We start from the raw sequence: 22,175 nt of genomic DNA on the forward strand, positions 1-22,175 counted from the left end.
CAAACTCGAAACGCGTAGGCGGATAGGATCAAGTCCTATGGAATAAATATACAAAATTGTTTATAACTTGAAGCCTATCAACATTTCTACCGAGAGGTTGTCGTGTTGTTTTTGGAGACCTATCAAAAAAGCTCCATTTTTGCCAAACATTTCTTAAAAGTTGTTGGTTCGCAATAATGTTATGAAAAAACATGTTGATAATTCTTCCCCCCACTTTATTTGTGAAATGATATCACATAATGGCTTTTGTGTATTATTTGTTTTTTACACAGTTTCACAATGTATGTATGGTTTGTCAAGTCGTTGTTTAATCACGTATTTTTTTGACTAAAGGTTTTTCATTGTAAATATTGGACACTAAAACTGTCATGGTCATTACGTTTAAGGCTTTGATATTTCTCTTGACTATAGTGATATTTGTTCTTTTTGATAAAATTGATGAATAAAACTGGCGCAACTAATCGCCAAGGTAAACATATTAAATAGTGTTTATCTTTTTTCATCCCCAAATTACATGGTGTGAAATTCATTGAAGTGTGGGTTTTTGTCTTTTCTGTAAACCTTCATGATTGAGGCACATTTGTTGTTCGGATCAGATGTATTCTATTTTTGGGTTCAATTTCCACCTGCAGATCCGGTGACTAAATTGTTTTACACATACATTGTAGTTGAACCACCGGAAGAATACATTCCATACATAGCCATTGATGTCCAGTCAACTTACCAGCAACATAAAAACTGGTTTAAAGGGCCCTCCCACACATAACATCTGTTGCGAGACTCGGTCCATAGAAGGAGCGACCTGGCCAGTCTTAGTGACATACACTCTACATCCAGAGGTTGATACTATATCAGTGGGTGAAGTCTGTACAATATATAAAGACATAGTCAAGCTATACAAGCACATTGTCCAGTTTGTCATGCGAATATTAACAGTCCAACCTGTGAGAAATGCTCAAGTTGATCCACATCAGACCACTTCTAAAATTAACGCACAGGCACTGAAGTCAGTAAAAGGGACAATTACATCTAAACTGGAGCAGATTCCGTTCTGGATAGCACTGAAAATTGCACATCTGGAAGCAGGATTTCCCTTTACTGGTCCGCAGGAAAAACACTGAATGCTAACCATTTGCTTGCCAATGGTGATGGTTCCCTCGTCGAGGATTGTACCACATAGAGAACAATCTTTGCTGCCATATTCAATAGAATAAATAGTACCCCTTCAACTGCAGTAGTTCCAGAGGTATTGAAACAGATACAGAATGAATACGGGGCAGGACCTGTGCTGGACTTGGGAATTAAACTAATGGGAAATTTTGACCAAGTCTCTGCAATTATGTTGAGCAACATAAAAGGGGCGGCAGCAGCAGTGGCCATACACCACCACCTGAGAGAAGTAGATCCTATAAATAAGAAGCAACAGTTACAAAAAATTATCAAAGGAACCTATGCTACATTAGGTAGAGATAGTTTGGGAGCCAATCCAGGGAAGCCACAAATGGCGAATAGTCAAGACAAGGACCACTCGAAGCAAGCAACATTTTCTTCTGAAAAGAAATGGGAAAACGACCAACATAAAAATAAAAATACAGAAAATAATTCACGATCAAGGGATGGGCCTCCCCACAGGGAGTCCTCTGAGGAGAAGGACGGGCGATACAACAAAAAACAGAAGATCGGCCAAGAGAGAAAAGGGAAACACATCATAATTCAGATTACATTATCAAACAGGAAAATCAACCTAAAGCAAAACCTCAATTCAAAAAGTAGAAAGTAGCTGGCTTAAACATTATGCCCAAGTTACTGAGGACTCAGCTTCTGAACAGGGAATGGGCTCTGACGACGCTAGACAGCGCGGCAGAATTAAAAATAGCTCGCCAGAACCTGAAGGATTTTCTGATGACAGCAGTATTGAATGAACATATCACGGTGAAAACACCTGACACAAGAGTGAGTGTCTAGCATAGACTATATGAAATTACTCTCCAAAGAGAGGGGGAGAAGAAAAATTAAGGGTCTTTTTTGGGAGAACTTAACATATGGATATGACATACTGCTAGCAGAAATAGATTGGTTATCTGAATTTGTGATGGATTGCCCAAGAGGGGAAAGTGTCATTTAGCCTGCTTTCTCTGACCTTGTGCCAGTATCTTTAAAACATTCAAACGTGCAGGAGTGGGCGCAAGCAATAGCACCGGCATTATATCGTAACTACGTAGGGTGGGACGTGGAGTCTACTCACCACGACATCCCATTAAATACTATCCCAAATCCACAGACACAGTACCCTATAAAATGAAAAAAGACTAGTAGAAGAAATCTTAGACCAGTTGGAATACCAAGGTGTGATTGAAACTTTCACTTCCCCAATGAACAATCCTTTGCTTCCCGTAATGAAACCTGACAATTTATATCATCTAGTTCTAGATTACCAACATTTGAACATATGCACGTGAATATTTGCAGTTAAAAATGGACATAGTGCCGCATTAATGAATAACATTGTGCAGAAGAAATATAAAACAGCATTAGATATCTCAAATGGATTCTTCTGCCATAATATATCTCCAGTAAGCAGATATTTGGCAGCATTTTCTGCCCTCGGCACTCAGCAAATTTTTTGTTGTTTGCCTCAAGAGTATAAGAACAGCCTGGGACTATTCTCTTCAAGAGTGTCAGAATTATTACAAACATATGATGAGGAGGCCGTGTCCTAAGTAGATAACATCTATCTGACGGAAGATGAATTACTTCAACACTTGTACAGGGTGAACAACATAATTGTAGGATTCGCCAATTTGGGCTACAAATTTAATTTTAAGAAATCTAAAATTGCTTATCTCAATGTCCTATTTTTGGAATATGAGCTGTCAAGTGAAGGCAAGAGCCTGGCAGCCAACTTTTTAGAGAAGTGTTCGCTGGTCCATCCCCTTGGTAGAACATACATTCTAGATTACGCAGAAAGAGTAAAACCTTCCTACGACGTAATCAGACCTGATTTCACAGCACATCAGTGGACACAGCAATACACGGATACACTCCGTTCAGTTCAGGCTTATATGATAGCACCAAAACATTTTTACAGACATGTGAATACTACCAACTTGGTGATCCGGGTGGTCCCGAGTTTATCAGGATATACCTACGTCACTTTCAATGTAAGTGAGACAGTCCTAATTGCACATAAATCACATTTATGCACAAATGCTGAAATGCGATTTGCAACAACGGAAAAAATACTGACAGCAGTACAGACTGCTGTAGTGAGAGAAAGAGCACTAGCACAAGGGAAACACATTATCGTTGAAACCCCAGTACCGACTTTGGAAGCGGTCACCAAGGCGAACATTCCAAATGCAAAACCACTACATCTGCGATGGATTCAATGGGATAATTCTCTCACTGCAACAGATGTAGATTATAAATGTGATCCTACCCTGAAAACACAAGCCTTCCTGCAGTACGAACAAGAATGCCCTCTCCCAAATGAAATCTTGCCTCTAGAAAAATATGAATTCATCATTTACACTGATGGTTCTGTTTAGCCTCCCATTGGAAGTAAACAATAGTATAGCTCTGCCTATGCTATAGTAAAGGGTAAGTTCCATCCCAGAAATACAATTACACAATCTCTAGGAGACTGTACCACACAGCTGGCAGAGCTGAAAGCCTGGATTTTAGCACTACAATAAACAGATCGGGAATACCCCACACTGATAGTGTTCGATTCGTTTTACTGCGTGCAGTCCTATAATGAATGTCTTCATTACTGGGGCCAGAATGGGTTCAGAGATTCAAGGGTTTCACAAAGTGACCGATTCTCAACAGTAGGCCACGTGGGTTCCTGAGTAGCCACAGATCTCCTCTCACTACTATTCAGGAATTTCAGATGGAAAGACTAAGAACGTTTCAAGATTCCTCTGCGCAAGATGCTGGAGTAGCAAATAATGGAGTACAAATCACACCAGTTGAAACTGAATAACATCCAAATGCATCTAAAATGCAAATTGCAATTCGGCTTAATAATGAAATCTACATCAATGAGCTTTCACAAGAAGCGACTGCCATTTCTACGAACACTGCTGAGCTCCCAAAGATAGATCGAACTGCGTTTAGCTACTTCATCAACTGCAATGACTTTTTTTCAGATCCAAGTGAACCTGAGCAAATTCCAAACATTTCCAAAAAAGAAAGACGTCGACAATTCTATCTCCGGCTGAAAAAGTCTTACCTTGCATCCCCTTGGCTGCATCTTTGGTTTGCATTAGGGGTACAGTTCCTGTTAATTTGGATTGGTATAGTAACTGTCTTTTTCCTACTACTGAATGGACATTACCTTCCACAGCGCTCTGCAGTACATCCTGTGAACATGGTCTTGTAACCACATATGTCATCACACCATGAACTGAAAGACTTCTCCCTAGTGAACATTGCAGCAGTTCCAGTATCGAATGGTATAGTTTGGGATAGAGTTTCATATTATGAATTTGGTCCTACTGAACATTTAAAAATTCCACAAGTGTTTAAAATTTCAATTAATGCCTACTTTTCAGTGTTCAATACATCAGACCCAATGTTATACTACTATACTGTATACATTTTTTAATACAGTGGTTTTATTTACTATATGTTTGTATCAATAAAATTGTACTAGAATTTTTCACATTGAGTTTTCTCCTGTAATAATTTTTATTTGAGTTTGTATATGTATACCCTGGGGCATTCTGATCTTTGACACCGGTGTGAATGAAGTGTGCTTGAATTTCAGTTATCATCAGTACTTCTTTCCAAGGGTCTCTCTCTTTTTGTGAATCGCATATCTAGTCACAGTAAACTTCAGGGTTGTTTGCTGTGAGCAAGTATTGTTCCCCCGGCTCACACAGTCAGGGAGGCACCACTGTGACCTTCGTTAAATGTTTCCAGTATCAGGTTTGATTCGCTGAGCAGACTGAAAGCAATGTTGTTTCAACAAAAAATGGCCTTAACTTCAGCCCATGAGACTTGATCTCCAGGTTGCAAGGGCTTCAGCAGAGATACAGGATCTGGCCCGCACAAACTTCCAGATCCATTTTGGAGAAATGGTTCATCATATCTTTAACATGTCTGATACGAGTGGGATCGTACACTTATTTAAGCGACTTGGATAAGGTCTCTTATCCACCTTTGGAGTAATTCCAGCTTTCATACACTCTGTACTTGGAAGCGTTTTGGAGGGCTCCCTTTGGTCCTGTTATCAGAAGCAGGCCTCCTGATTTTAATCCTATTGCTTCGCAATGGATGTCTCAATCCCTCAAGACATGAAAAGAACACTGTTGGAACAACGCTGTCGTGAGTGTATAGTGTTCTACCTGGGTACATCTCGGCTTCGAGAGCTGAGTGAGCTTCGGTTCCTGTCTTTTAGACCGATCTGGCTATACTGTGTCCTGCCTGTGTTCCATTGCCTCTTCTGCGGATTTGGAGTGTTGGACCTGTGTTTGACACTTCCATCAGTTGCGCGGCCGTACATAGAAGTGATCCTGGGGCCCTTGCAGGCCCACGTGCAAAGTTGTCTACAGTATATTCCCATGTTGATTACGGCATTCTTGGAGCCTCCACGGGATACTACATCTCCAGTTGGTAAAGGAAATCGGCTCTGCTCCTGACATACAGACATCGGTTCCAAGCATGCAGGCATCTAATTCTTCCCCAGTGGCTACTGTGGGAACCAGAGAGGACCATATTTGCTCATTAGCAATCATACTGGAAGTGCTGGAGGGATTGTCACGGGTGGATGCAATTTTCAGCTATGTTGAGTCTTCGGTACAGAATTCATAAACAATCTGGGCTTTCCTATGCTGGGAACTATTTAGCATTTTTTAAACAGTCTCCGAATTGAAGGTCGAACACTGACTTTTCTTTTATTTTCCTTCTCTGCTCTAACTGAGCATAATGGCTATCAAGGTGCTCAGTGTAATAATACCAACATATACCAGTTTAGAGGACCTTTTTAATGCTTCAAGGATAGAGGACTATTTTGACTTCCAATTTATGTTTCTTTAATGGATACTTTAACAGGCTTTTAAAGTGCTTTTAGTATTTTAATTGTAAATGACTTTTAGGTCTCGCCTATGCAGCGCACATGCGCTACAAAGGCAAAAAGACCTATTGGGATCGCTTTGGCTTTTCAGCCAAGCACGTGCACGCATTCCATTGACTTCAATGGCAACGCATGCCCATCAGGAGATTCACTTGCGGGAGCGAGCGTTGCCATATGGCAGCAATTATCGCTCCCGCAAGTGAATCTCGCAGCCCCCCTCCTCCACCTGCTGCCGAGCGCGCCTCCCACTGCCCCCAGTAGCCTGACGCGCTTCGCCCATTGGTAATCACGCAGGCCCCCTCCCCTGCTGCCGCGTGCTTGTTGATACTTATGTCTATTTGCAAAAAAGCAGTTTCCCTATTAGGCCGCTGGAGGGCGCCAAACACGCATACAAGCCACACGGCAGGCAACTTGTCACATTAGCTTGCTGTTCACCCGAACAAATGTTTCATTTAATCGCAACAAAAAAAGGAACACGTTTAACGCGAAACATCACTGTATGTTGTCCTGATGAGGGTCCAATTTATATATAAGATTGCTGGGGTCTCTGCTCCTCACAAATTCCATACACTTGCACAGCAGAAGAATTACGAACAAGGAATTCACTGATGCGGCCCTTGGTGCTGGGCCAATGCCTGTGCTGCGCGAACCAATGAAAGGGCAGCTTTCAGAGAGTCGTGCTGCGTAGCCTACAATCAGCGAATTTGTTTTGTTCTTCGTACTATATAATTACTATTAATATATTGTCCATTACATTGATTTATGAATGTTTACCAATAATTGTTCCTGCACGGTTCTCAAACAAGTCACAGTAGCCCGGGTTCCTCGGCTCACAGCGTGCCCAGACATTGGTTTCACTACAGGGTGCGCTTCATTTCAAAGGCTGGGGCACGCTTCTGGCTATTTTTACATAAATATCCTGGAATACTCAGGGTGCCTCGAGGTCGCGCAGCTGCAAGGGGGCGGCAGGCTGTGGAGAATGTGCATATGTACTAGAGCAGCCCACAGACCCCGAAGACACTAATAGTGAGTCTATGCACTTATTGTGTATAGCGCCTACAGCCCGACATACTTCACTCTGGCGGCAGATAAGTGCTTCAAACAGTTCAGAAATCAGGAGCGAGTGTGGGCAAAAACAAGACAGTTTTGTAGCCAATCTGAAACTGGCAAGAGTTTTCCAGCCAATGGCTCTACAGCGTAAGAACTACTGACGAGCTATCTGTAGCCAATCATAGGAATACGCACCACTTCAACTAATCCACGATGAACACACTTTTCTATTACTCTAAAATACGTTTTATCCTTTCCGATTGCCTGAAAGCACTTGTGTGCAAATATGTTACGAAACACATGGCGTCCGTTAAGATATCCCTGTTGATGGTGTATGGATTAGTTCTCCCCGGGTGTTTCTGCGGCTGCCCGAGGCCACGCAGTGGCCATCAGGAGGGCGGCCCCTTAGATACAGAGGGCTTCCCCCCGCCCCTCTTTAGCCTCCCTCGGGCAGGCGGAGTCCCGAGGGGAGTTAGGAGGAGCTGGGTGGGCATGTCCGGTGCGGCAGGCGGGGCGAGGGGTACTTAAACCCCCTCGCCATTTTCTCTGCCTCTTTGCCGCACCGGACGCGCCGTAGTGTCCTCGTGTGGGGACACACATTTTGTTGTGGCCCCCTTGTGGTATATAAATAAATAATACCGGATCTAGGTTTGACTAGGCATAGCAATAACAGATAGCTCAATAAATAAGAGTCAAGATTCGAGGTAGTAGGAGTTTGCAGGTTTATTACAGCATAAAGGACAGGAACAGGACAACCTGCATAGGAATAGGATGGCAGGGCCCGGCAGCTGCCGGGGCTGGATCTGGGATGAGCGCGCTAGCATTTAATAACAATACACAAGCATATATAGTAAAACAGTTGCATTACAGTACATATGATAGGCGGAGCGGTGGGTGGAGCAAAGGGTGTGACGCGTAGCAGTCGCGAAAGATAAGGGTGAAAGTAGGTGTAACAGGGCGTATACATAGACATGTGATGCAAACGTAACAGAATATGTCATGAATGGGGCGGAAACATGGAGGGGGCTACCTAAGGAGCCGGGACCTCTAACCTGATGGTGCGCGCAAACTGGCAATGACGTATTACTAGGAGAAGCTGGGGGCTACGAACTCTGTGCTAGGAGCAGAGACTGAAGTCTGGAGAGTCAGGGCGACATGTACCTAAGCAGTATCTAGTATCTGATGTTTAGAGAACATGTTGATAGAATCCAAAAGCTATCGGGGTAAAGGCTAACAGACTCTAAGACTGGAGCATGCATTATTCTACATGTAGTGCGTGATGAAGAATATTAAATGACCATTAATACAGTATTTCTCTTACATGGAGACGTAAAGGCTAGACAATGACGGAAACTATTGATGCGGTTCAGTAGCTTAGGAATGCAGAGAAGGAGGACTGGACTGATAACTAGTATCATAACATACTCTTGGCAGACTCAGAGGCAGAGCCAGGCTGAACCAGGCACTGCGAGGCAGGAAGTGAGTGAAGGGTCAGAAATACAGGTGGGGGCTGTATCGCTCCTCAGCGAAGCTCAGGAGACAGAAACTGAATCTGGTGTCCGGGCCCTTTTGAGGCCTAGAAACGGGGACTTTATAATGAAATAACGTGCACACTGAGAAACGTGGCAACGTAGCTTTACATAGGCCTGATATTCGTAGTATTCACGAGAACTGGAAATTGACATACTAGAGATGGACACAACTGTAATTGCGTCTTTTAATCGAACATGGGGAATACATATGCATATTAATCATGCACAGATAACATATGATGGAGGACGCGTAGGGACACAGAACATGGCAAAATTTACTTTTCCACATTCCCTCCTTGTCACTACGTTTCCATCAGGAAACATCAATATTCATGATACCATCTATCATTTCATACAGTATCATTTGCTCGTCTCGAATTTTCTTGGAACGGGATTTAGAACGGGGCTTGGGACTAGGAATACAAGAGGTAGCACAAATGCCGCAAATCGCAGGGCCACATTGTATACAGAGGCAGCAACTGAATATGATCGCTACTGCAATACCTAGGAAGGACAAGACCTTCCATCCCCAGGCGGAAATTATATTCCAGAACCAACCGGACCATGTCCAGGTGCCTGGATCTTGGTGTAACAGATGGGCAATTTTATGGAGTCTGGTTATAGCTGAATAAACAGACGGCGCGTTATTTGGAATGAAAATGCAGCAACTAGATCCGATGACTCTACATGCCCCGCCCCTATCGGCCAGTATGACGTCAAGGACGAGACGGTTCTGGAGCACGACAAATCTCATAGCAGATTGCTCTTCAGTTAAGTTACCTAGAGCAGAGGCAGTCTCATTTACTACAGCTTCAAGGGTTCTTGTTAACCTACGGATTAGCTTACTATTCTGGATAGGTCCTATAAAGAAGAAGAAACCTCTATTGAAATCTGTATACTGTTCTAGAGCAGTTTCAGTATAATCGACAATTGGGGACTCAATCTCCCTTCTATGTCTAATGTGTACTAGATGTGTGTTTCTGTGATAATCAGATGGGGCTAGGAAAACAGGTGGCAGTAGGAAGGCAATGTAACAGGTTCCCTCCCAATCGAGGGGCAGACGAACATATGCGGTTTGGCCACAAATAAAATAAGAATGACGTGAAGCTTTGAAAATAGATTTCCCACTGTCACTATACTTGACAATAGTAGTACAATCGCTATGTCCTACATGTACGGAACCATTATTTCGGACACATAATTCGCCTTTGACTGGTAGTACTGAAATAGCAGGTAAGTCTGGAGTAGTATCAGACTGAACATTCAGGACCATAAAATTCGAAGAATAATTACCTAAGTTGTAAACTTCATTCTCTAGATCTTACCCTGTTCTGTGGGGAAGACCTTGCTTGTCTGGGAAACATGTACTGTTAAGGAAAGACATATCTGTTGAGGATGACGTTAACGTGGACCATGCTCCACACGAACCATTATGTGAAAATGGATAAGGAAAGAGTGGCAGAACTCCCTTCGGTGTCTGGAAAGGGGGGAGTCGACCACACACCCAACAATTAGTGGCATTGCTGGTCTGGTGTGAATAATGTAACATGCGGATAAAAGAATTGTTACGCATAGCGAGGCGATAAGAGAGTTCATGAGGAGGCAGATCACTAAACGTGTGCTCTACTGTAACATTAGAAGACTTATTTACATGAGAAACTGGAAAATACAGATAAAATGCATAACTGGTGCAGGAAATCATAATGCTGAGAAATAAAACGAAACTTAGAAAAACGATACATCGGATTGAGTTTTGACTAACTCTCTCACTATGGGGGTCTATTTTATACATGTCAGAAACCGGTCTAACCGTTTCACCTAGGGGAGGACTTAGACAATCAAACTGGCTGACTTATTTTACTAGACCTTAACTTTTTCTTATACTCCTGTTGCGGAGTTGTCTCTAACAGGGAGGGTGCAATATCATTGTCTTTTGCGGGACAGTCCTTAAGAATAGTACTTTGGCAGTCCTTTAAATCCTCGGAAATGTTCTTTGAAACTGGTTTCAATCCATAAAACTTTTTGATATGCGAAAGATGCACCCAGCCTTTGCGTCCCTCCAACTTCACGGCTGTGCGGGTGGCCAGGAGGACCTGTCGGGGCTCCTTCCAGCGAGGCTCCAGCGGACTTGAACGATCAAAATTTCGCACTAGGACCATGGATCCGGGAACGATTTCATGCGGTGCCACCTCGGTATTGTCTGGAAATGCGGCGGCAACCTGTGAACGACAAGAGTTGAGGGCAGACATCAAGGAAGCTAGGTAATCTGTCAGCATATTACTTGAAACATCGGTAATACTTCGGGGTCTAGGAGTACCCCACATGTTAGGGGGGCGGCCGAAAACGACCTCATACGGGGACAGACCTGATCTGGAATGTGCGACCATGCGCATATAGAACAGGGCGACCGGCAGAGCTACTAGCCAGTCCACACCTTTCTCTTGACATACTTTGGCGATGCGAATTTTCAGGGTCTGATTATGTCTCTCTACGAGACCGGCTGCTTCAGGATGGCGTACACAATGGAACTTCCACTGGTACCCTAACAACAGGGAAACGTGTTTCATCAACTCAGATGAGAATGGCTGGCCGTTATCAGAATATACGACTCTAGGGAGTCCGTAACGGGGGAAGAACTCACGAACCAACTGCTTGGCAGTGGTCGCGGCTGTGTAATCTGGGACTGGATATGCTTCTGTCCACCTGGACAAAGCGCATACAACTACAAGGACATACTTGAAACCTCGACATCGCTCCATCTGAATGTAATCCATCTGGAGGACTTCAAAAGGGTGGTCAGGAGGCTGGAATCCACCTTGTTCCACCGGGACACTTTTACCTGGATTAAACTGGCAACATATCATACAGGTACGGACTTTCTGCTTGGCTGCAGCTCGTAAATGCTTGTTGAACCAAATGTTCTGGATACTGTTTAACATTGCTTTTTCCCCTAAATGTGCTGGACTATGTGCGGTATTGATAATGACTTGAACCATAGAGTCGGGGAGAAACCATGTGGCTTTACCCTTCGTCAACCATCCCTGATCTGTCTGGACCCCTCCTTGTTCGGACCATTTCTTGATTTCATCGGGAGTAGCATGTAACTGGATATCTATGACATCTTGAGTAGGGTCCTTAACTGTCATACATGTAGTCGGATCTGGAGTAAGTGTCTGTGTTGGCTTAACTGAAATGTCTGGAGCCTGTGCTGTAAGCTTAGCTGTGCGATCTGCTAGATCATTACCCTGGGAAATAGTGTCAGTAACTTTCGTATGTGCTTTGCATTTCATGATAGCAATGGATGTCGGTAAATGTATTGCATCTAACAGAGCTTGAATAAGGAGACCATGCTGAATCTTGGTTCCATGAGAAGTCATGAAACCTCTCTCCTGCCAGAGCACTCCGAAGTCGTGTACAACTCCAAATGCGTAACGTGAATCTGTGTAAACATTAACTTTCAGGTTCTTGGCATGTATGCAGGCTTGAGTCAGAGCAATTAGCTCTGCTGCTTGAGCAGACAGGGTGTCAATACGGTGTGTTTCAATAACTTCAGTGTCAGTAGTTACTGCATACGCGGCTACTAGTTCTCCTGTACTGGTTCTCATGCATGAACCATCCACATAAAGTGTCAGGTCGGGATCTGGTAATGGAATATCTGTCAGATCTTGTCTTGGCTTGGTCATGATGTTAACTACTTCCACACAATCGTGTGTGGCAGGATTTGGATTAACTGACGGTAACAGTGTGGCAGGATTTAGGACGTTGCAGCGTCTGATTTCTATGTGTGGCTGAAACAGTGTCAATTCATAACCTGTTAAACGTGCAATTGTCAAGTGCTGAGTTTGTGTTCGGTTTAAAAGAACTTCCACGGAGTGTGGAACTTGTACTGTCAGGGAGTGTCCTAAGACTATGGAATCACTTTGTCTGATAGCTAGTGCTGTGGCTGCAACTGACTTGAGGCACGCAGGCAGAGCCTGGGCTACAGGATCTAATGTGCTCGAAAAATAAGCACAAGGCTTGTATTGTCCTGCTTGATCTTGTGTGAGGACAGATAATGCTGTACCTTCGCGTTCAGTTACGAAAAGTGTAAAAGGCTTACTGTAGTTCGGTGTAGCTAGAACTGGAGCTTGGCATAGGGCTTTCTTTAATTCATTAAAACTAAGTGTATGTTCAGATGTCCAAGGGAGGACAGTCGATACGGCTGCCTCCTGTGTCGTTAACTGTATCAGTGGCTTGGCTAGAAATGCATACTGAGGAATCCATTGTCTGCAATAAGAAGTAAGGCCGATAAAAGCACGTACCTCCTTCTGGGTCTTGGGCTGAGGAAGACTCGCTATTAACTGAATACGATCTGGTGTCAACTGCCTACCCCACTTGGACAGCAAGTGGCCTAAGTAGATCACTTGCTGGACACAGAATTGAAGCTTCGAAGGGGACACCTTGTGCCCCATCTCGGCTAGGAAATACAAGACTGTAAGGGATGCTTGCTCGCAAGCACGTTCAGAACGGGCTGTGATCAGTAGATCATCGACATACTGGAGCAGGGCAGTGTCAGTTGGCATGTGAATGTTGTCTAGTTGTCTCTTGAGTGCTTGACTGTAAATACTAGGACTTTCTGTGAAACCTTGAGGAGCGCGTGTGAACATATAGCTCCTTCCATTTAAACAAAATCCGAAAAGAAACTGGCTGTCTGGATGAATGGGGACACTGAAAAACGCGTTCTTGAGGTCTATGACTGTAAAAAATGTGGCTTCGGAATCAATGGCTGTCAATAGGGAAGAGATATCTGGGACAACTGGGTACTGGGGAATAATACATTTATTAAGTTCTCGAAGGTCAATCACTAAACGATATACTGGAGGTGCATTTGGATCAGTACGTTTCATGACAGGAATGATCGGAGAATTACATACATTGGAGTCAGTTTCTACCACTACTCCTTGAGCCATGAGCTCGTCAATAATTTTGGATAAGGCTGCTACAGCCTCAGGTGGCAATCTGTACTGTCTGATTCGTGGCAGGACTACACCTGGCTTGAGAGTCACACGATGGGGTGTGATTTGCATATAACCAACATCAGTTGGACCTTGTGCCCATAGATGCTGCGGGACATTGGACAATCTCGGATCAAAATCTCGTAATACATAGTGACCCTTGAAGTCACGTAGGAACAATCGTATTCCCTCTGGGGAACAGCATATAACTGCACCTAATTCTTTCAGTGTTTTAATGCCTAATAGATTTTCTGGACATGACTTAGTAAGTAACAGATCAGTAGTGCGGGACAATGGACCTACTTCTAGAGTAACTGGCTTTGATATTTCATTTACAATAGGCTTTCCCGAAAATCCAAGGGAAACATTTCTAGAGCCTGAGAGCGGAGTCCCTGGAACTTCGGCGTGACTTATAGTGGTCCTACTTGCCCCTGTATCAATCAGAAACTTTCTGTCTTTCCCTAGTACTTGACTGTGAACATAGGGACCTTCTTGATCTACAGGTATCTCGATGAGAGGCAAGCCTACCTCCCTCTCTAGGCTGTTTCATGAATATGACTGATACTCCGGATACTCGGACTGTGCATACTGGTACATCTGCTGTGTAACATGCTGTGTTGCAGCGATGGGCTGCGGTACAGTAACTGTCTGTTGTGCATTCTGTGGCTGAGGAGTCTGTGTAACTTGTTCTTGTCTAGGCGGACGTGGTCTTTCTTTAGTCTTACCGGTAGCTATGTTGTGTTTCAGAACTGCACACTCGTTTATAAAATGACCTGGCTGTTTACAATAATTGCAGTTCCCTTTAACGGGAGCTGCGGGATGACTGGCTTGATTCGGACCCCTCTTCTGACTGTCTTGAGGAACAGATTGTGCAACTAGTACTTTCATTTTCGTGTCTTTCATACGTTTTCTCTCGTGTTCTTGCTCTTCTCTGATTCTATTCTGGTGATATTGAAGCATCTGTAACATCTGGGACGGGGTATTAGCTTGCCAGGTACTTTCGACTTTCAAAACTCGTTTTTTAATTGGTGGACTTGAATTCTCGACTAATTTAGTAACAAAAAGGTGAGGGTATGACTCGCTACTTGTCTTGAGGCCACTGTTGATGCTAAAACATTTCTCAAATCTAGAATAAAAATCACTAATATCTTCATCTTGTTTCTGTTTACAGGCTGAGATTGCATCCCAGTCTTCCTTTTTAGTGGTTAATAATCTGGGTAACACTTGTATTAATAATTCTGGTAATTCTTTACATTTGTCTCCAAGACCGGTACCTGGTACTCGTGCCTTATCTTCAGCTTCTAGAACTGCCCAATCGATCTTTTTCTCTCCCACCTCCCATTCTTTTTCCTTGAGTTTCTCATATACCCCTGCGGGCAACAGGACCTTTAGCATTTTAATTATGTCTGGATACGTGTATTCTCCCATACGGAGCATGTCTTTCAATTCTCGGTGGAACCCTGCTGGATCTTTATCATGACAGGGAATTAATTTTTTCATCTCTAAGAGTTCCATCTTTGTGATCGGGGTGTAAACAAACACTCGTTGCATCTCACCACCCTCTGTCTTAACTGGATGCACTTCTCGTAACGGATTTTGTCGGTCTATGTAAAAGGGTTTACTTTCTGGGGGTGAGACATGAACAAAATGCGGGTTCAGAAACATACTATATTTGTGGCGCTGTTCTAGAATGACACTAATTAAATCGGTACCTAAACCTTTCCATTTATACTGGAGTAACTCGTTCAGGACATCGTGTAACGGACCTGGATCAGAATGTTGACCCTCATACAAAGTAATGAGGTGTTGAATCATATACATACCCGCCAGTCGTTGCTCGGCTGGGGGCAATTTCAGAAACATTTGTGCCACTATTTCGTCTGGAAAAGTGGTAGAATCAGTAATCCATCGGACTGCTGATGGGACTAGTTCTTGTTCATGCATAGTACTTAACTCGCTATAACCGATTCGTGATTTCAGAATGTGGTCGGTAGCTTGAAATACTTGTTCTAGAGAACCTTGTTCTGGTGTTGGACGATGGAAAGTTGACTTGTGTTCTAGGCGTAAATGGCGGTCTGGAAATCTAGATTTTCCTACATACGCTATTCTGGCGGGATTCTCGTCCTCTACCTATTCCTCAGAGTCATTTTCTTTCTCGCTTACTTGTGCTGCCTTACGTTGATCATGTAACCTTATTATTTCCTTACGAATTTTCTTGTACATACTCTCTATACTACCGATAGTTCTATGCTTACCGTCGGCTATATTATCACTCCATCTTGTCAGGGTTCTCATTTCGGCTTGATCTTTGGTCGGATAATCTTGTTCTCTTATTAGACAATTAATCAGAAACTTTAATATCATGAGCTGAATTTCAGCTTTCCTTTGAGACATGGCGTCACTAATACTTTCTGGATCATTCCCTGTACGGATGAAACGATATATTCTGTCTAGATCTTCTTTCATATCTGGTAGGGTGTCTAAAAACCCGAGCACCCGTCTTACACGTATGGAATATAAAATCATACTATCATCACCTGTGACTGGGTCATAGCGACATTCTGTAAGGACTCGTCGGATATCTGCAGCGGACTGATATTTGGGCGTACGCTGTGACGCACATTCATGTAACTCGGCCAACGTTTTACGTTGGTGCGGTGGCGGGGTACTAGGAGGACCTCCTCCTGCGGCCCCTAAACTGGAATCATCGACTGATGCTCTTCGTACTAGCGCGGCGGGAAATTGAAATGCGGGCTGAACTTGTATGGCGGGCTGAACCTGGGGGACCGTAGCAGGTACTGCAAGGGGTGCCCCGGTGTCTGGAGGAGCAGGAAGTGCCTGATTTACAGGGACTGGCGGAGCGGGATTTGCATATTCCGGGACTGTGTCGTCCAAATAGGACGAAATGAAAATATCAGCTGCGGTCGGTTTGTGACGTAGCTTGGTCGGAACTAAGGGTGGCGGAAAATTACTGGATGCCTCCGGGGTCGCTTTTGGCAAGCCCTCGGCAAGAAGAGGATACATACCCTTAATGAGGGCGTTCCTCTGTCTGTCTGACTGTTCGGTTTTAACTCGTTCACCTATCTCGATTAATTCCCTTTCTTGGGCTCGTTCTAAGGATTCTCGACTTATTTCTGACTTTCTGATTTCTTTTTCGGTTCTTTTATGAGATTCCTTGCGCCATAACTCGATGGCGTCTTTCTGTGACTGTCTGGCCTTCTTTTTCCATAATGCCTCTTCTACTCTCATGATGCACTCGGCATCCCACGTACCTGATACGGGCCATCTATACTTTTCTTCTAACTCCTTGGTATACTCTACCCATAAATCTAGATACAATATGGCGCTTATGCCATGTTTCTGATACATAAAATGACCTGGACTGTCCCTAGGCGGGACAGGAACTGCTGCTTCTAGCAGACCTTTTCTGGTTTTTAACTGACGCAGTTTTGAAAATAGCGGCATGACTGAACTATAATCTGGACACAATACAATACACAATAAACACGATAATTACTTCACACTCATACCACGACATTAAAGTACATGAAGAACATTTAAAATAACAGTTCGAACAGAATACTACCTGGAATACGGAAAACAGAATACATGAATTTTCTCGAGAACAGAACTGACTAGAACAGAAACTAGATGCACTGCTGAAACAGTACGAAACTCACCGGTCTCATAAAGAGACACGTCAGGACCCGCATCCACCGGAGTGGACACTTAGTTTTGTGGGTCTGTGTACCACCAACCCACGGACCAGAGTCAATTAGATTGACCCTGTCTAGATACTACCCCAGCAACGGTACTCACCGGGCAGCAAGAACGGAAGGCCTCGGACTCGACTGGACTGCTACGACGACGGACGACGAACTTCGGACTTCTGTTACGGGTGGGCCTCCGGATACCTCGGACCTTGGACTCTCGGCTTGGGCTCTGGTCGGGACTCGCCGCGTTCCTCCACCGTCTCGTCTGGATGCTGGACCGCCTCCTCCGTCTCCTCCGTGGGCCTGAGGGATACTTGAAGCAGAAATATCTGCCGGTGCGCAGAAGAGTTCCGTCACGACTGCAGAGGGTCAGGGGGCCGGCGTGGCTTCACCGACGCGTGGGGAAAGGGCAAGTTCCTGTTCGGGCGCCATTATGTGGTATATAAATAAATAATACCGGATCTAGGTTTGACTAGGCATAGCAATAACAGATAGCTCAATAAATAAGAGTCAAGATTCGAGGTAGTAGGAGTTTGCAGGTTTATTACAGCATAAAGGACAGGAACAGGACAACCTGCATAGGAATAGGATGGCAGGGCCCGGCAGCTGCCGGGGCTGGATCTGGGATGAGCGCGCTAGCATTTAATAACAATACACAAGCATATATAGTAAAACAGTTGCATTACAGTACATATGATAGGCGGAGCGGTGGGTGGAGCAAAGGGTGTGACGCGTAGCAGTCGCGAAAGATAAGGGTGAAAGTAGGTGTAACAGGGCGTATACATAGACATGTGATGCAAACGTAACAGAATATGTCATGAATGGGGCGGAAACATGGAGGGGGCTACCTAAGGAGCCGGGACCTCTAACCTGATGGTGCGCGCAAACTGGCAATGACGTATTACTAGGAGAAGCTGGGGGCTACGAACTCTGTGCTAGGAGCAGAGACTGAAGTCTGGAGAGTCAGGGCGACATGTACCTAAGCAGTATCTAGTATCTGATGTTTAGAGAACATGTTGATAGAATCCAAAAGCTATCGGGGTAAAGGCTAACAGACTCTAAGACTGGAGCATGCATTATTCTACATGTAGTGCGTGATGAAGAATATTAAATGACCATTAATACAGTATTTCTCTTACATGGAGACGTAAAGGCTAGACAATGACGGAAACTATTGATGCGGTTCAGTAGCTTAGGAATGCAGAGAAGGAGGACTGGACTGATAACTAGTATCATAACATACTCTTGGCAGACTCAGAGGCAGAGCCAGGCTGAACCAGGCACTGCGAGGCAGGAAGTGAGTGAAGGGTCAGAAATACAGGTGGGGGCTGTATCGCTCCTCAGCGAAGCTCAGGAGACAGAAGCTGAATCTAGTGTCCGGGCCCTTTTGAGGCCTAGAAACGGGGACTTTATAATGAAATAACGTGCACACTGAGAAACGTGGCAACGTAGCTTTACATAGGCCTGATATTCGTAGTATTCACGAGAACTGGAAATTGACATACTAGAGATGGACACAACTGTAATTGCGTCTTTTAATCGAACATGGGGAATACATATGCATATTAATCATGCACAGATAACATATGATGGAGGACGCGTAGGGACACAGAACATGGCAAAATTTACTTTTCCACACCCTCCCAGATGCTGTGTTGCCTTCTCGCAGGAGTCGCGATCTGTGTTCCACGGTGAGTGCGGCTCTGTTCACCCCCCCCCTCTGCTCGCTCCCCTCTTTTGGGGTTGTAGCTGGGCTTGCGGCCTGCTTAGGCGCGGGCCGCCGTAGGGGGGCGAGTTAGTGGCGTTGGCTGCAGGCCCCCCCCCTAAGGGCTTTGCAGTCACAGGTCGGGGAGGTAGTAATGGCGGGAAAGCGCAACCAGCACCAGGCGGATGTTTATATCAGGGGTGGTAGGGGAAACAACGCCTCCCCTAGTACTGGTGTCCCCAATGGTGCGGCATGGATAGAGGCAGTCAGGCGGAGCCTGGGGTCGCCTAGTGGCCCCGCCACGGCAAGCGCTGCCGGCTCGAGAGGGGACTAGGGGGCTTTGCGCCTTGATCTGCCACCCCGTCTTGCATCTGTATCCACCCCCCCCACCCTTTTTGCTCGCTCCCCCCCTCCAGGGGGTCGACGCTGGACTGGTGGCCTGCGTAGCTGCGGGCCGCTGCCGGGTGAGTCATCTGCTGTCCGAAAAAGCCCTGGGGATGCTTCGTACCTCAGGCCGTGGGTAGCGGTGGACCCCCGCCCCCTTCCTTTTCCTGTAGGTGCAGGGGTGGGCTGTGAGATCGCGGCGAGGCTCCGGCAGTGGGGCCGTCGTATGGTTAACTCAAGAGACGTGGTAGGGTGCGAGGAGGTGGCCTTAAACCTTAGGTAACATCTCCATGCCAAAAATTAACCCCCCCCCCCAGCTATCGACAAATATACCGTGACATTCGTCGATATCTCGCTATTTGAAGGGCAAGGGAGTTTCATCCGGAAGGCACTACCAGCCTCTCCACCCCCAAACGTAGCTAACACCGGTAGATATGGGTCCTTGAGCCCACTGCCGTCCTGGGTACGGATGCCTCGAATACGGAAAAATCAGTTAACCTCTGGGCAGTGACCGTTGCTCGGGTTTAGTGCCATAATCCTGCAGAGTGATTGCGCGCCATATAGTCAGTAGTGTCTGCCGCTGCGGCAAGGAGGGGGAAAGCAATTTTGCTAAAGCATTCCAAGAGCTGCGATTGCTGATTAAGGTTTGCGGTGATATGGCGGACACTTACCTCTTTTATTTGGTTGGTTCACGATTGTCACTTTTGGAAGGCACCAGTTGCTACCACTTTTATTTTGTTGTTTCACGATTGTCACTTTTGTAATGCACCGTTTGCTACCTCTTGTATTTTGTTGGCTCACGATTGTCTTTTTGCTTCATTTAATGTAACGTTTGCCTTGTTATTTGGTTCACTTGTAATGTTCTCATGTACCAGTTCTGTTCCTATTGTGAAGCGATCGGACACCTTCGGGTGAAGTCCGCGCTATATAAAAAGGCAAATAAAAGAAAATAAATAAATAATACCCGCACTGGTGCTGCGCTTCCTAGCCCCTGTGGGGACCGCGCAATGTTACGGGCTTCTGGCTGCTATAGCGAGTTATCTATATCATGTGCCTGTTTAGGAAGTATGTATTCACTTATGGGGACCCCTTTGCGTGCTTTCCGAGGGTCCACTTTCCGGTCCGCAGGTCGGGTCTCCGGAGGTTTTTCGCCGGGCTGGGCTGTTACTTGGCAGCGCTCGCTCCACTTTCCATTCGCTAGGTATCTTTAGTGATCTAGTGGGGTAAAAGCTGTTTACGATATTACCAGGCAACAAGGTCCGAGTCCTGGCAACGGCTCATGCATCCCGGGTTCCCAAACAATTTCACCCATGGTGTACTTCCCCGGCGGGGCGGCTGGTTGGGGGGGGGTCTGTGCTCATCTGCCGGCCTGCAGGCACGCTAAAGGAACGGCTGGGCTGCCCACGATTTTCCTAGGCGGCCTCTTCCCTGACCCTTCGGGCCCAGGAGTCCTTCTCACGCACTTCTACAGCCTGGCAGTGTCTCGCCCCCCCCCCCTAGCCGCGTGTTTTGGGGTCTCGCGGGGGCCATCTTTAGGGGCGCCATTGTCCGGCCGCGTGGGTCTGGGCGCCCAAGCGGCCATTTTAGGGGGCAGTTGTCCTTTCGGGCTACAGGGGAGGGGCATGGGTGCGTGGCCATCTTGGGCAGCGCTTGTCCATGCCCACCAGCATTGCAGGGGCTTGCGTGGTACGGGGCTACACCGCTGCCGCACCTTTCACTCTCTTCCTCCGTTGTGCCTTGGCGTTTCTCCCTGCATCTCCCACTATTCCTGCTTCTCCCGAGATCGCCTTCCGGCGGAGTCAGTTGTTTCGGGCCGGGTCTTGGTGCGCTGGCCTACGACCCCCCCCCCTCCCTAAGGGCTCAAGCGTGTTCACATCGGGGCTCTCGCCTGGTATGTATGTGCGCTTCGGGTCTGTGTGCCCCTTTTTATGGGGCGTGTTTCATGCATTAAGGGGGGTAAGGTCGATTTGCCTTTGCAGTCCTTGGCGCGGGCTACTTCTGGGAGATATGCAGTGTGGGTCCCCCATCTCCCTCCTCGGGATTCACTGCTTGCGACAGGGGGTGCGACTCCCGCCATCGCGAGGCAGGACGGTATCACAAGTTACTATTGCCTGAACATCACAGAGTCCGTCTTTCCCCTATGGGGGAGGTGCGGAGCGGCCTGTGAGCTGCTCCTGACGGGCGTCCCCGGCCCCCTCCCCCCCCCCTCGCCTGGCATGTGGCGCCCTGGGATGTCTGTTTTGCTCCATCCTTGCGCTGCGCTGCCGTGAGGGCGACCACTGGTTTCTTTGGGCCTCGGGCTAGCTATACCACTCCTTTTGAGGCGCCCCTCCTTCGGTGAGAATTGCTGTTGTAGAGTTCGCTCAGCAGGCGTGAGGTAGCGTTTTCGGGACACACATGCTTTAGTCGTAGAATTTTTTCACGGTCTGCTCCCCTCGGGTCGGGGACTTCGCGTGGCCTCAGTTACTGCCACCCGCCGGGCCTGCTGTAACCGGGAGACAGACTGCCCTGATTGAGGGCCCGGCATCAGAATTGGTGCGCTGTTTCGAGCTCTGCTCTCCGCGCCAAAACGCCCGGTGTCTCAGGGCTTTCTCCCTTTCCTGCGGCTTGTCGCGTGCGTCTGTCCGCTCCCCGGACCTCGGGAGGGTGGTGCGCACTGATACCCGCACCTGCCTGGGCTAGTATTAAACGCAGTGGCGGCTTAAGCCTGGGGAGCAA

Source organism: Lissotriton helveticus, chromosome 7 (genome assembly GCF_964261635.1).
Source record: "Lissotriton helveticus chromosome 7, aLisHel1.1, whole genome shotgun sequence".
In the NCBI taxonomy this organism is placed as follows: Eukaryota; Metazoa; Chordata; class Amphibia; order Caudata; family Salamandridae; genus Lissotriton; species Lissotriton helveticus.